The sequence below is a fragment of the Galeopterus variegatus genome, unplaced genomic scaffold, assembly GCF_000696425.1.
Source record: "Galeopterus variegatus unplaced genomic scaffold, G_variegatus-3.0.2 Scaffold8042, whole genome shotgun sequence".
Taxonomy (NCBI): domain Eukaryota; kingdom Metazoa; phylum Chordata; class Mammalia; order Dermoptera; family Cynocephalidae; genus Galeopterus; species Galeopterus variegatus.
In genome coordinates, this window is record NW_007734153.1 from 48,027 (window position 1) to 61,287 (window position 13,261).

Below are 13,261 nucleotides of genomic sequence, written 5' to 3' on the forward strand. Positions count from 1 at the left end.
CCACTCTTCCGCGTCTCCGCAGCCGCCACCGCCGGGGGGATCCGGGGGTCGCTTACCGGGCTGGCCCCGAGCCACTGCCGTCGCTTCAGCCTCCCTCCAGCGGCTGCCTCAGGAAGAGGCTCGCCGGCCGAGGAGCTGCTTGGGGCCTCAGTACTCACCCTCTTGCCGTCGCCGCGGGTCCTGGAGAAGCGGCCGCGGTCGGGGAACGGGGCTTCGCGGTTCCAACGGTAGGTAAACGGGCGGGTACCCGGATCTGCGCATGCGCGGGTCTCCGTCGTCGCGGCCCTCTCTCCTCTGCCGCCCCCAGCGCCGAGTCCCACCCGCGGCGGCTCCAGGGTGTGCGTTTCGGGGTGCTGGGGGCCGGGAGCAGTGTTCTGCAGGTGGGGCGTTCCTTAGAGAGGGCCCCTTTTCTGCTGGAGAAAGAGCCGTGCCCCTGGCTGCCGGGGGGGTGTGGCAGTCTTCGATTTTCAGCCCTGCATTGCGCGTGAGCGGGCGTATCTCCTCGCCGTCCAACTCCCCCAAAGTAGATGGCACAGCACCCCACGTTTATTTGCTAGCTTCCCCTGCCCACCAGTACTGCGCCACCTCCCCGCCTACTTCCTTCATACTGGGCAGTGAAGTTGATGCAGAAAGAAAAAGGAGCGTGGTTTATTCTCGGCTTCACTGCGCCCCTTTTTGAGGTCACGTGAGATGAGTGGTTGCTGACTTCCTTAAATCGCTCAGAGATTATAGCCAAAATTGGGCTTTTGGTGCATTGGGGCCTTGTGTAGAATGCACTCTGCATAGGCCGGGCCAGGCCAGAGGGGGATGCTATACATCATTAAGTTTCAGATGGGGGGCCTGGTTTCCTAGATAAGGTTATAGGAAATTAAGTCGGTTGGCACACTTGCCCAGTGGGAAACTGTTAAACTCTTTTTGTTTGTAATCAGTTAAAACCAAACTGACTTTTAGAAAGACTGTTGCATTATTTTATTCGGTTCCCCATTGCACCGTCTAATCACTGAAAAAAGTTGGGCGTTTACCTTACTTTCAAGGAGCTGATTATCTAAAAATGGCAACCGGAACCACAATGATGCAGACTATTAAACATTAAATGTAGGGTGCACTCGCTTATAGAGGCAGACATTAAAGGATAGTTTTGAATTATTTGGCTTTGTGCGGCTGGGTTAATGTGAGGCTATGTCTTCAACTCTCCTTTTTGTAACCTTGAAATACTTGTTGGCCTGGGTTTCTCCCAGTGCTGTGCACTTAACTAAGTACAGTACTTGTTGAATAGAATTGAAAGAACTGGTCATTATTTGTATATCCTCCGGTCCTCTTCTTACTTTATTAATCTGTGCTTCTTTTGCAGTTGGGGTAATATTTTCCTCAATTTAATTGTGTTACCAATTAGGCATCTGATGTAGAAGGGCATATTACAGTGGCATAAAATTCTTCATTGGGTGAAGAATACAGCGTCTTTTTTTATTAGAATATCGTTGTTTTAGGACAGAAAATGGCTGAAATGAATATAGTGACTTGTGTTTCCCCACCAATAAAATGCCAATTACTTTTATTATAATTTATAAATAATCTCAGTCTGTCTGTGCATGGCTCCCCAATCGTTGTATACTAATTTTAAAATTGGGGACTGTAATAGTGTAAATTACTGTGTAAATTACTTTTTAAAAAGTTATTTTTTAAAGAATTGTGGTGAAGTGTACATAACAAAATTTACCGTTTTAATCATTACCATTTAAAAAATTTTTATTGTGATAAGATATATATAACATAGACTTTACTGTTTTTAACCTTAAAGTGTACAATTCAGTGGCGTTACATACATACACAATGTTGTGCAATCATACCCATTAGATAATAATTCCCTATTCCCCTTTTCTCCCAGCCCCTGGTAAACTCTATTCTACTTTTTGTCTCTATGAATTTGCCTAGTGTAGCTACCTCATACCGGTGGAATCATACAGCATTTATCATTTTGTGTCTGGCTTATCACTTAGCATAATATTTTCAAGGTTCATCCCTATTTTAGTGAGTATCAGAAGTTCTTTCCTTTTTTGGCCGGCCCGGTGGCGCACTGCTATAGTGCGCCGCTTGGGAAGCGCGGTGGCGCTCCCGCCGAGGGTTCGGATCCCACATACAGCACGGCCGCTCACTGGCTGAGCGAGGGGCGGGAGCAACACCGAGGGTTGCGATCCCGTGGCTGTGGCCGGTCCCGGTCCGGTGCGGGCGCGACACTGAGGGTTGCGATCCGATGCCGGTCATGAGAAAAGACAAAAAGGGGAAGAAAAAAAAAAAGAAGTTCTTTCCTTTTTTGGCCGGCCGGGGGGCGCACTGCTATAGTGCGCCGCACTGCTATAGTGCGCCGCTTGGGAAGCGCGGTGGCGCTCCCGCCGAGGGTTCGGATCCCACATACAGCACGGCCGCTCACTGGCTGAGCGAGGGGCGGGAGCAACACCGAGGGTTGCGATCCCGTGGCCGTGGCCGGTCCCGGTCCGGTGCGGGCGCGACACTGAGGGTTGCGATCCGATGCCGGTCGTGAAAAAAGACAAAAAGGGGAAGAAAAAAAAAAAGAAGTTCTTTCCTTTTTAAGCCTACATTTTGTTTATCTGTTTTTCTATTGATGGACATTTGGGTTGTTTCCACCTTTTGATTATTGGAAATAATGCTACTGTGAGCATGGGTGTACACACATCTTTTTAAGTCCCTGCTTTCAGTTCTTTTGGGTGTATACCCAGAAGTGGAATTGCTGGATCGTATGGCAATTTTATGTTGAATTTTTTGAGGAACCGAGACACCATTTTTCACAGCAGCAGTGCCGTTTTACATTTCCACCAGCAGTGTGGTGAGGGTTCTGATTTCTCCACATCCTGCTCACAGTTGTTACTTTTTTGTTTTTGTTTGGTTTAACAGTAGCCATTCTAATGGGTGTGAACTAATATCTCATTGTGTTTTTTTTTTTCCTTTTTGTCTTTTTTCGTGTCCGGCAACGGATCACAACCCTCAGTGTCGTGCCTGTACCGGACCGGGACTGGCAACGGGATCGCAACCCTTGGTGCTGCGCCCGCACCTCGCTCGGCCAGTGAGCGGGAACCGGTCTGTATGTGGGATCCGAACCCTCGGCGGGAGCGCCGCCGCGCTCCCAAGCGGTGCACTGTAGCAGTGCGCGACCAGGCCGGCCCTCTCATTGTGTTTTTGATTTGCATTTCCCTAAAGGCAAGTGACGGGCAAATTTTCATGTGCTTATTGACCATTTATATATTTTCTTTGAAGAAATGTCTATTCAAGTCCTTTACCCATTTTTGGTAAAGGTTGTTTGTTTCATTGTTGTTGAGTTGTATGTGTAGCTTTTCTTTTTAAAGTTAATTTCTACATGAATTAAATCTTTTCTCCTAATGTTTCTGAAAATGAATGAAATACTGAAAATTTTTTATAGAAATAGAAAATTTCTGTTTTACAGATGGATAAACATTGAAGAGCCTCATTTATATCTGAAAAGGATTTTCGTTTATTTTGTAGGTCTATATTTAGGTTTCAACTAGACATAATGTTAGTATCAAGAACTCATTTCTTTCACATCAGTATTACAGAGGTGCACCCATTAAATGAAGACCCTATTTTCATCAATGAATAATGCTTCTGAAAGAACTTTGCTTTGTTTATAATGTGTTTTGTAACATGGCTGGGAGCAGGAGGGGGTTAATTGAAGGAGAAAAAAGGAAGTATGGTATGTACATATGAACTTGACCACAGTCAGTGTTCTACAAGGCAAGGAAGGGTGGGGCTTCCCCAAGTGAGGCAGTTGGTCAATATGTGAGTAGCTGATTTGAACTAGAAATGGAAATAATGAAGGATATTTGGAATGGAATGGAATAAAGGCTGTTTTACTGTACCAACTAATTTCATGTGGTACACTACATAGATATTAGTTGTAATGGGATTACAAGAGTAACTCATTATCAGATTGATTTATTCATTCATCAGAAATTTATTTAGCTCCTAAGTGCCAGAGGTACATTGAGGAGCAACATGCAAGTGGTCATGTGATGGTTGTAGTACTCTGTAAACTTAGTAGAAATCATTGTACAGTTGAAACTAGTAAATTTTTTTTTTTTTTGTCTTTTGTCTTTTTCCGTGTCCGGCAACGGATCGCAACCCTCGGCGTTGCCCCCACGCCTCGCTCAGCCAGTGAGCGGGAACCGGTCTGTATGTGGGATCCGAACCCTCGGGCAGGAGCGCCGCCGCGCTTCCCAAGCGGCGCACTATGCAGTGCGCCACCGGGCCGGCCCCTAAACTAGTAAATTTTATAGTACATAAATTATAACTTAGTAAAACTGTTTTAAAAAACAAGCCATCATTGAGTTTCAAGGAGCTTATACTCTGTTGGTAGAAACAGGTTTTAAAGAAACACAGAAATGAATATATAATAAAACTTGTGATGAATATTTTGGAGCCAAGGAATAATATAGCCTGAGAAAAACTAATAGGGGAGACCGTTAGATTGAGTAGGTTGGAGAAAGCCCCTCCAAGGATGAGACTTGAGTGAGAGCTGATGATGGGAAGGAGGAAGCATGGGAGAGGGTTTCAGGTAGACGAACCAGCATGTATAAAAGCCTTAGGTTGAGGAAAATGTGGTGAGCTGACATAATAATTTAATGACATTTACTGGATTTCTACTAGAGAAGGAAATATCACAAGTCTTTTATGTCAGGTTGTTACTTAGCTTCTAGTGTATGTATTTTTCCTTGTATGCATAATGTATAAAGATTCTCTTTTTTGGCAGGGGGGCGGCTTGCCTGTAAGGATCCAAATCCGTGATCTTGGGGTTATAAGGCTGCTCTCTAACCAACTGAGCTAATTGGCCAGCCCGTAAGATTCTTAGCTCTTTGGTTTTTTTTTTTTTTTTTTTCCCCTTTTTGTCTTTTTTACTGACCGGTAACGGGATCGCAACACTCGGTGTTGTGCCCGCACCGCGCTCAGCCAGTGAGCGGGAACCGGTCTTCACATGGGATCCGAACCCTCGGCTCCCGCCGTCGTGCTCCCAAGCGGCGCACTCTCCAGTGCACCACCGGACGGCACAGCTCTTTGGTTTTAAACAATTTTCAGAGAGATGTCTGTCAAGTGTCTATTATTGCTGTTTTCGGGAATAGAATAGAAAAAGTTCAGTTTACCTATTCTTTACAATATTTCTCTACTTTTGCTTTTGTGTGTCAAGCTGCTGCTCTTTACAATTGAAAAATAAAAGTAAAAATAAAACTGAAAACCACTTGTTGATTGACATAGTAGATGCTTAATATTTTTTTGCAGTAGGGTTGGAAAGGCAGAGGAGGTGCTTTGTGGTCCTAGTTTGGAACAAACACCAGTCACGTTGGATTATAAATTTGAAAAGGTAAAGAAGCTCAAATTTAGGATGAGGTAAAATTAGAGATTTTTTTTTATAGGAAAAGTAACCATATTATGGTTGGTTGTAGAATTACTTTGAAACTGTTAATCTCGGGCCAGGCCCGTGGCGCACTCGGGAGTGCAATAGCGCTCCCGCCGCGGGTTCAGATCCTATATAGGGATGGCCTGTTTGCTAACTGGCTGAGTGCGGTGCGGCCGGTCTCAAAAAGTACAAAAAAAAAAAAAAAAAAGAAAGAAACTGTTAATCTCATAAGATATGTATTTTTCTTTTGAGAGGAAGTATTGTAGTGTTTGAATAATGATTTTTGAGCAGCAACTGCAAAATATTTAAGTGTTTTATGAATTGCCCTCTGTGTGGCTTCATACATTTCAATGAAATTTTAAATAAAATTATCAGTAAAGGTCATAGTTGTTGCCTGGAAAGGGCATCCACCTAAAAGAAAGACTTAAGAGTTATAGTCACTAGTTCAGTAACTTTGAACCAGTTTCTTCAGCTCTTTCAGCTTTTGCTTCCTCTTCTGAGAAGGGGAATGGTAATCTGTCCTCCTTATCTCGCAGGGGATGGTTGGAGGATTCAGTTGGATAGTAAACTGGAAAAGAACACTGGAAATGATAGTATCAGTTCAAATGCTGGGGTTCTGCTATTGTTTAGAGTTCAGAACTGGGAAAACAAAGAACCTACTCTAGACTGGTCAGTTAGCTCCTTTTCTTTCAGAGCAGTTTTTATACAGGTCTGTGCAAAAAGAGAAGTGTTTTAATCTCAGGGGACCCATTTGGCTAGAACAAGTATTGTGGAATTACCCACAATACACCTTATATGAAAAAAAATGAAGTCTGTTGTAGTTTTGTATTAATGAGTGATAAGAAATAAGCTAACCTTCTTTTTTTTTTTTAAAAAGATGACTGGTGAGGGGATCTCAACCCTTGGCTTGGTGTTGTCAGCACCACACTCAGCCAGTGAGCGAACCAGCCATCCCTATATAGGATCCGAACCCGTGGCCTTGGTGTTATCAGCACCACACCCTCCCGAGTTAGCCACGGGCCGGCCCTAAGCTAACCTTCTTAAGGCTTTGCTTTTATCAATCTATGGTAGCCTTGGACATGTGTGTTTTCAGTAGAGAAGATGTGAAAGGTTACTAGAATGCAGGAGTCTTGAAGAGTTAAAATTTGTCAAAATTAAGATTATATGCACACACATGACCGACTAAAATTACGTTCTCTATTAGTATATTTTATATCATTTTCTAAATCATGGTGTTTTTTAGAAGGAGTCAATCATTGTGCTGATACTTTGTGGGAAGAGCTAATTTATCAGATATTCATTTTTTACTTAATAGAAAATCACGCTAAATTACTGGACCAATGACATAGGAATACGTGTGGGAGAATGGAACCTGTTGGGAGCCATCTTGTTCTGGCACATTACAGACTAACTCTTTAATCAGGACACGAGCATTTAAAGTGTCACATTTCCTCATACTTTCGTAAGTAGGATTAAACATCCTTCCACAACTCTTTCCTGCTTTTATATATACTAAGGTGTAAACTGTGTAGAACTCTAGATCTGACTACTGGCAGATATCTCAAGAGGTCATCCTTTGGGGAGTTTCTTCAACTAGTCTTGGAGACTAAATTTAGGTACCTCACAGTACCCTTGGCTCTTTGAATCAAAATTGTGACTTGTTTCGAAGAGAATGTGTGAATAAATCTTTTGCCTTTTATGGTTTCTTAAGGCTTCAATTACTTTCATTAGAAAGATTTGCAGTTAGATCCAGTGGCAAATTCTAGCATTATCATTTTTACAAATTCTGAAGGTTAGCAGTGTGACTTGAGGCTCACAATACTTTGTTTTATTTTATTTTTCTTTCCTTTTTGTCTTTTTTTCGTGACCGGCAACGGATCGCAACCCTCAGTGTCGCGCCCGTACCGGACCGGGACCGGCAATGGGATCACAACCCTCGGTGTCGCGTCCGCACCTCGCTCAGCCAGTGAGCGGCCGGTCTGTATGTGGGATCTGAACCCTCGGCGGGAGCGCCGCCGCACTCCCAAGCGGCGCACTGTAGCAGTGTGCCACCGGGCCGGCCCCAATACTTTGTTTTAAATATATGTAAAAGGGGAATAATGCCTGCTTCACAGCATATGAGAAATAACTTGTGAAGTGCTTATAGATATTACACAAATGATAGTTGTTTTCTGTTCGTGATTTGATTATCTTTGGTTATTGCTGGAAATAGATGTGGCAGCCATTCTTTGGTATTTTATTTAGTTTTTAATCACTTGAGATGCCCCTACTTGTTAATCTTCTTAACTTTGGAATAGCCAGTGTTGTTTGCTTCTCATTTATATGTTTATTTAATATATATTTAAAAAACTGAATTCTGGGCCAGGCCTTTGGGGATACAAAGATGAAATGACAGGGTCCCTACCTTCAAGGATCCTCTCTCATGAGAGGCAGACATGCTTTTAAATTTTGTGCGATAATTGCTAAAAAGGTAAGAGGTACAAATTAGGAGCATATAAGAAGGAGTACTTTCTGCCTCAGGAAGTCAGGGAAGGGTTGAAAAGTTGGAGTTGAGAATTGAAGATCAATAGAAGTTTGATGAACAAGATTGGGTTCTCATGATGGTGGTGGTTGGTTATGCTGTTGAGTTGAGGGCTCCAAGCACAGAAAATAGTATGTGCAAAGCCTGGAAGGTGTGGACTGTGAACTTCAAGTAGTTAAGTATTGCTGGAAAGTCAAGCAAGGTGGAGGAGTGGTAAGAAAGGAGATTTTAATGGTAGTTGAAGTACCTGGGGTCCATGCAAAGGAGATTCTAGTTTATCTCGTATGCCAGAGGTTCTTAAAACGTTGAGGACCAGGCCAGGCTCTAATGGACACTAGATTTGGGTTGTAGCTTTTCAGTCTGTATATTGAACAAATCCCTACCCAACCCCAGATGATTGTGATATACACTGAAGTTGGAGAACCAGTGCTCTAGGTTATTGGTCTCAAAAGTGAGGCGTTGGCACTTTAGATGGGCAAGGTTACCTATTAAAATGTGAGTGTGTGTGTGTATGTGTAGTGTTAAAATTGATGTTTCTGTATATTTTTAGCCTCTTAAAATGTTACTTTTGAGTATGTTTATTATGTGTGTAACATAATAGAATATTGTTCACTACTCTAGAAGTATACATTACATATATGGAGGGGTGTGCTCTTTTTTTCAAAGAATTTGCAGTCCAGAGCTTTATGCAGTGGAAAACAGTTGAGGAATTTTGTGCAGGGGAATGTGTATTAGATTTTAGTATTAAGGAGATCAGCTAGGAGGATAGATGAAGAGGATTTAGTCACAGGGGATTTTACCCCCTTATGTGACTTTGTTACTTTTGCTTTGAGTAGCTTGACAACATGGTTGGAGGTTATAAAATAATATAGTATGATATCGTGGCCATGAAACCCTTTTGAGAGTTTGTCAAAACCAGCCAAGCTGTTTACCAAGAGATTATCTTCAGGGGTAAATAATTTTTGTCTGAATACTTCAAATAAGAGAGGATTAGTAAGCTGTCTTTAGGTCGAATGCTTTACATTTATTTAGTGGTTGCAATCTGTAAAATATAGTACCACGATTTGGCAACTATAGTCCTACGAAATATGCCTGATTCCATTGTCATTGTAGTTTTGTGGAATCACCATGGAGGATTGTTCCCTCAAGTAGTATGTTAAAGTGCACACAGATGAACAAATCCTTAGGCATAGGGATACTAATGTTACCTCATTGTTGCAAGAAATAGTTTATTCTGTACTTTTTTGTTGGTTCTGTTTTGTTTTTTAAGGCAGAGAAATTCTCAGCCTCTTTAATTTAAAACTTTGTAGTCCTGAATTCTGTATTAATTATACTTTGTGTTTGATAAATTACTTAACAGCAAAGTCAATATGAATTAAATAATAGATTTAAATGACTTTATTTTCCTGATCAAAGTAGTATCTACGAACACTTGACAGATAAGTTTATGTGCCGTTGAGACATTTGTGCAGCTTTCTGTTAAGTATCTCAGACAAATTATGCTTTCGTCAAGTTCTCAGGCCAAGAAAGAACACTGGTTTAGGGACAACCTTTGTAGTATTATACTTCTTCAGTTCGAATAAAAGAGGTGCCTTTTCCTTTGCTTCAGTGAATTGTTTAGAGTCCAGGCTAGTGAAAAGCTGAATGTATTCAGCAGGGATAAATTTATTTTCCTTCGAATGATGTAGTTTTGGTTGAATGATATAGGGTTATATAACAGCAATAGTCTACCAACTTAAATCTCTGTTCCCAAAGTTAATCATCTTTATTGAGACCCAGTTTTCTGCTGGCTTTTCCCTCTTTGTATACCACTGATACAGGGATTTATTTATTTATTTATTTATTTTGGCTTTAACAATTAATGACATAGCTCTTTTAAACCTTTCTATATGAATTGTTTCCTATTTTGTCAGGGCATTTCGGGCAAAAATGCATTTTGTTCTTTTCTGTTCCATTTGAAGGTAGAACTTTTTCATGTGAAAACGGCAATCTATCTTGGCAGATGCTGCTCTTACCACAAGTTGCCTTATTTGTGAAATAACACTTTATTTGTATATTGAAGAGCTAATCTTATTACTGTTGTGTTTTATTCTCTTGTTTTGAGAAGACTATATTGGTGTCTAAAATTTATGTCTTCATTGCAACTTTAATTCTGTTTCACTTAGTTATGCTATATAGAAAATTTAGTAATTTCTGGATGTGCTGGATAGCATTGTAGAGGCAAACAAAATAGGTTCTTTTTTTTTTTTGGCTGGCTGGTACAGTGATTGAACCCTGGACCTTCGTGTTATCAATACCACATTCTAACCAACTGAGCTAACTGACCAGCCTAGAGTAGGTTCTTGAAATATGGTTAAAAGAAATCTTTTATCTTTCTTTTGTGGTGGAAAAGTATGTTTTTAAAATGTCATGTGTGTTTATATACTTGACCTTAGCCAAAAGGCTGAGAAGCAATTCAGAATGCTTTTATAAAAACAGTTTGATATTAAATAGTTAATCTTTTAAAGTGATCCTATATCCTTATTCATATTTATTTCCTTTTTCATTTTTCAGCTTTATTGAAGTATAACTTATGTATGATAGCGTTCACCAAGTTAAATAAGTTTTGACGAATGCATTCAGTGTGTAACCCCCACTACCACAATCATGACATAGAACATTCCCATCACCTCAAAAAGTTCTCCATGCATTTCAGTTTTCTCATCAGTGAAATATATATGATGGAAGTATCTACCTCCATAGGGTTGTTGTAAGGATCAAATAAGTTAATACGCTAGAAGGCGTCATACTTCCTGGCATATTGTAAGAGCTCAGTTAAATGCTGTCTGCTGTTATTATCTGTAGTACTGATATTGGTGTTCCACTCCTTTTTAAAGACCCCTCGCTACTAATTTTATTAGGTATTTAAAACAAGTATTTTATGCTATTAAGGTGTGTTTGTTGCTACCATGTATGTGTGTACGTAAATGAAATTGGACTGGAGTGCAAAAGTACCTGGAGCTCTTGAAGAACTCAGTTGATAGCTGGTGTATGAAGGTACACTTTCCTGAATGTACCTATCATCCAGCTTTATTGATAATTTGTATTTAATTGCATTATTTTTATCACTCTTTTCTCATGGTGAAGTATTTGATGTAAAATTCAAAATGATTTCCTGTTCCTTGTCAGTACCACCGTGCTAGGCAACTGTCACTTGTATTTAAAATAATTTTGCTTTCTTGATTTATAGTAACATTATGTTTATGGAAATCTTTGGTTATTTTGAAAGTATACACGTTGTATGCTCTTGTCAAGCCTTTTCTTTAACTGTTTTCTTTGCATTTTATTGATCCTGTCTGCTAGGATATTTTATCAGATCTCTTTGGGACGTTTTTCTGTGGTGCCTGCTATTTTCTTTCTCTCTGGCTTTTTTTTTTTTTTTTTTTGAGAATTTCATGTTGTAGTGTAGATGTTGCATTTGTTTTCTAGGGCTTCCATTACAAATCACCACAAATTGGATGGCTCTAAAATAATAGGAAGTTTTCTCTCACAGTTAAGGAGGCTAGAAGTCTAAAATCAAGGTGGTAGGGCCACACTCCCTTCTGAAGATTTTAGGGCAGAATCCTTCCTTGCCTCTTCCTGCTTCTGGCGGCTCCTGTTGTTTCTTGGCTTCTGGCAGCATAACTCCAATTTCTGGTTCTGTCTTCACTTGGCCTTCTTCTGTGTGTCTCTTGTGTCTCCTATCCTCCTCTTATAAGGACACTAGACATTAGATTTAGGAACCACCCTAAATCTAGGATGATTTCACTTTGAGATCCTTAACTAATTACATCTGCAAAGACCCTATTTCCAAATAGTTACATTCTGAGGACATGAGTTTTGGGGGGACACAATTCAGCCCACTACAGGTATGAAGGGAATATTTACATGATTTAAGCTCTGAAAAGGGGTGGGAAACATGACTGAATAATGTAAAAAACTACTTTGCAATTTGCAGAAATGTTATTTTGGATCACTCTTCAGTCTGAGTGCTCTCAGCAGTGTGCTCTAAATAGAGGTCCCAAGTGAATAATTAGCTGGTAGGGCTTGGAGCATATGCCTGCCCTCTTTAAGTACCTGTTAACAAGCTAGGAATAAGTGATCTCCTAAAATGTTTATGTGACTCTATGGCCAGTTTGAGTGACAGAATATACGATTTTGTGGTACTATAAATTGTAAGAATTTACATGGAGAGATAGTATAGTGATTAAGAGCAAGGACTTTGGGAATCACATACTCTTGGTTCATATTCTACTTCTGACTCTTATTAGCTGGATAGACAGTGGGTAAATTGGTTGAACCTCTGTGCAGTGTCTTAATTAAAATAAGGGTTGACTGGCTGGTTAGCTCAGTTGGTAGAGCACAGTGTTGTAACACCTACGTTGAGGGTTCAGATCCCCATACAGGCCAGCCAGCAAAAACAAACAAAACAAAAAAGTAAAATAAGAGTTATAGTAATACCTTCTCATTACATGTAAAGTACATAGAATTGCCTGGCACATAATAACTGCTTATTGAATGTTAGCTGCTACTGTTTTCAATATCATCTGTACTCTTCTTCAGGAGAGAGAGAAACTTATCACCTGAAAGATGCCTTTGTTTTTTTCTGGTAGTGAGGATAATTTTTTACTGATGAATTTGTAGATTCCTACCCAGCCTCACCTTAGGAACGATGCTTTTCAGGTTGTCTGGATAGAGGTTGGGATAGTAGAGGACATGAGATGAGATAACAGGTTTCTGGTTTCATTAACAAGGCACCTTAAACGCTGACTAGCCATTTTAGTGATGTATAGAACTTGCCTCTGACAGACTCTTCTAATGAATCTTAATTTACTGTATATCAAGCAGATCTGCCTTTATATCATGAGGGTATCTGCCTGGCTTTTAATGTAAGTTTGTTAAATATCTTATCCCTGAATTTAATCTTTCTAAAGGATCTTTAATATAACAACTTTGGAGTTGTTTTCCAGATAATAGACATGTAGATGAACTACATGTTTTAGCTGGCATTTTGGGAGGTTTTGGAAGTCATCATCTACTAAAAGATTTGTTGTGAGAATGTTGTTTTCCTTCCCCTCAGTTTTTAATGATCCTCCTGGAGGTATATGTTACTAATAAGACTTTTGAAAATCACACAGGGATGCCACTCTTCTGTTTACCTGAGCCTCTTGGGCAGAGTGCTGCAGTGTAGTTTACTGAGATTATTAAAAGATTTGTTAATAGGCTACTAGGATTTACAGAAGATGATGAGACCAAATATTAAACAAACACATTTCTAAACAAATCCCCCCCCCCCCCCC

The 13,261-nt window shown here is 40.4% G+C and overlaps 1 protein-coding gene across 1 annotated transcript in view; it reads left to right on the forward strand.

Annotated features, from left to right (window-relative positions):
- Window positions 1-164: 164 nt before the first annotated feature.
- The window catches only part of LOC103608133 (protein FAM13B-like), a gene marked incomplete at its 3' end in the record, with an annotated part of 48,429 nt that continues 35,332 nt past the window's right edge, over window positions 165-13,261 (forward strand). The window contains exon 1 of the mRNA XM_008592576.1: window positions 165-227. The remainder of the gene's footprint in view (window positions 228-13,261) is intronic.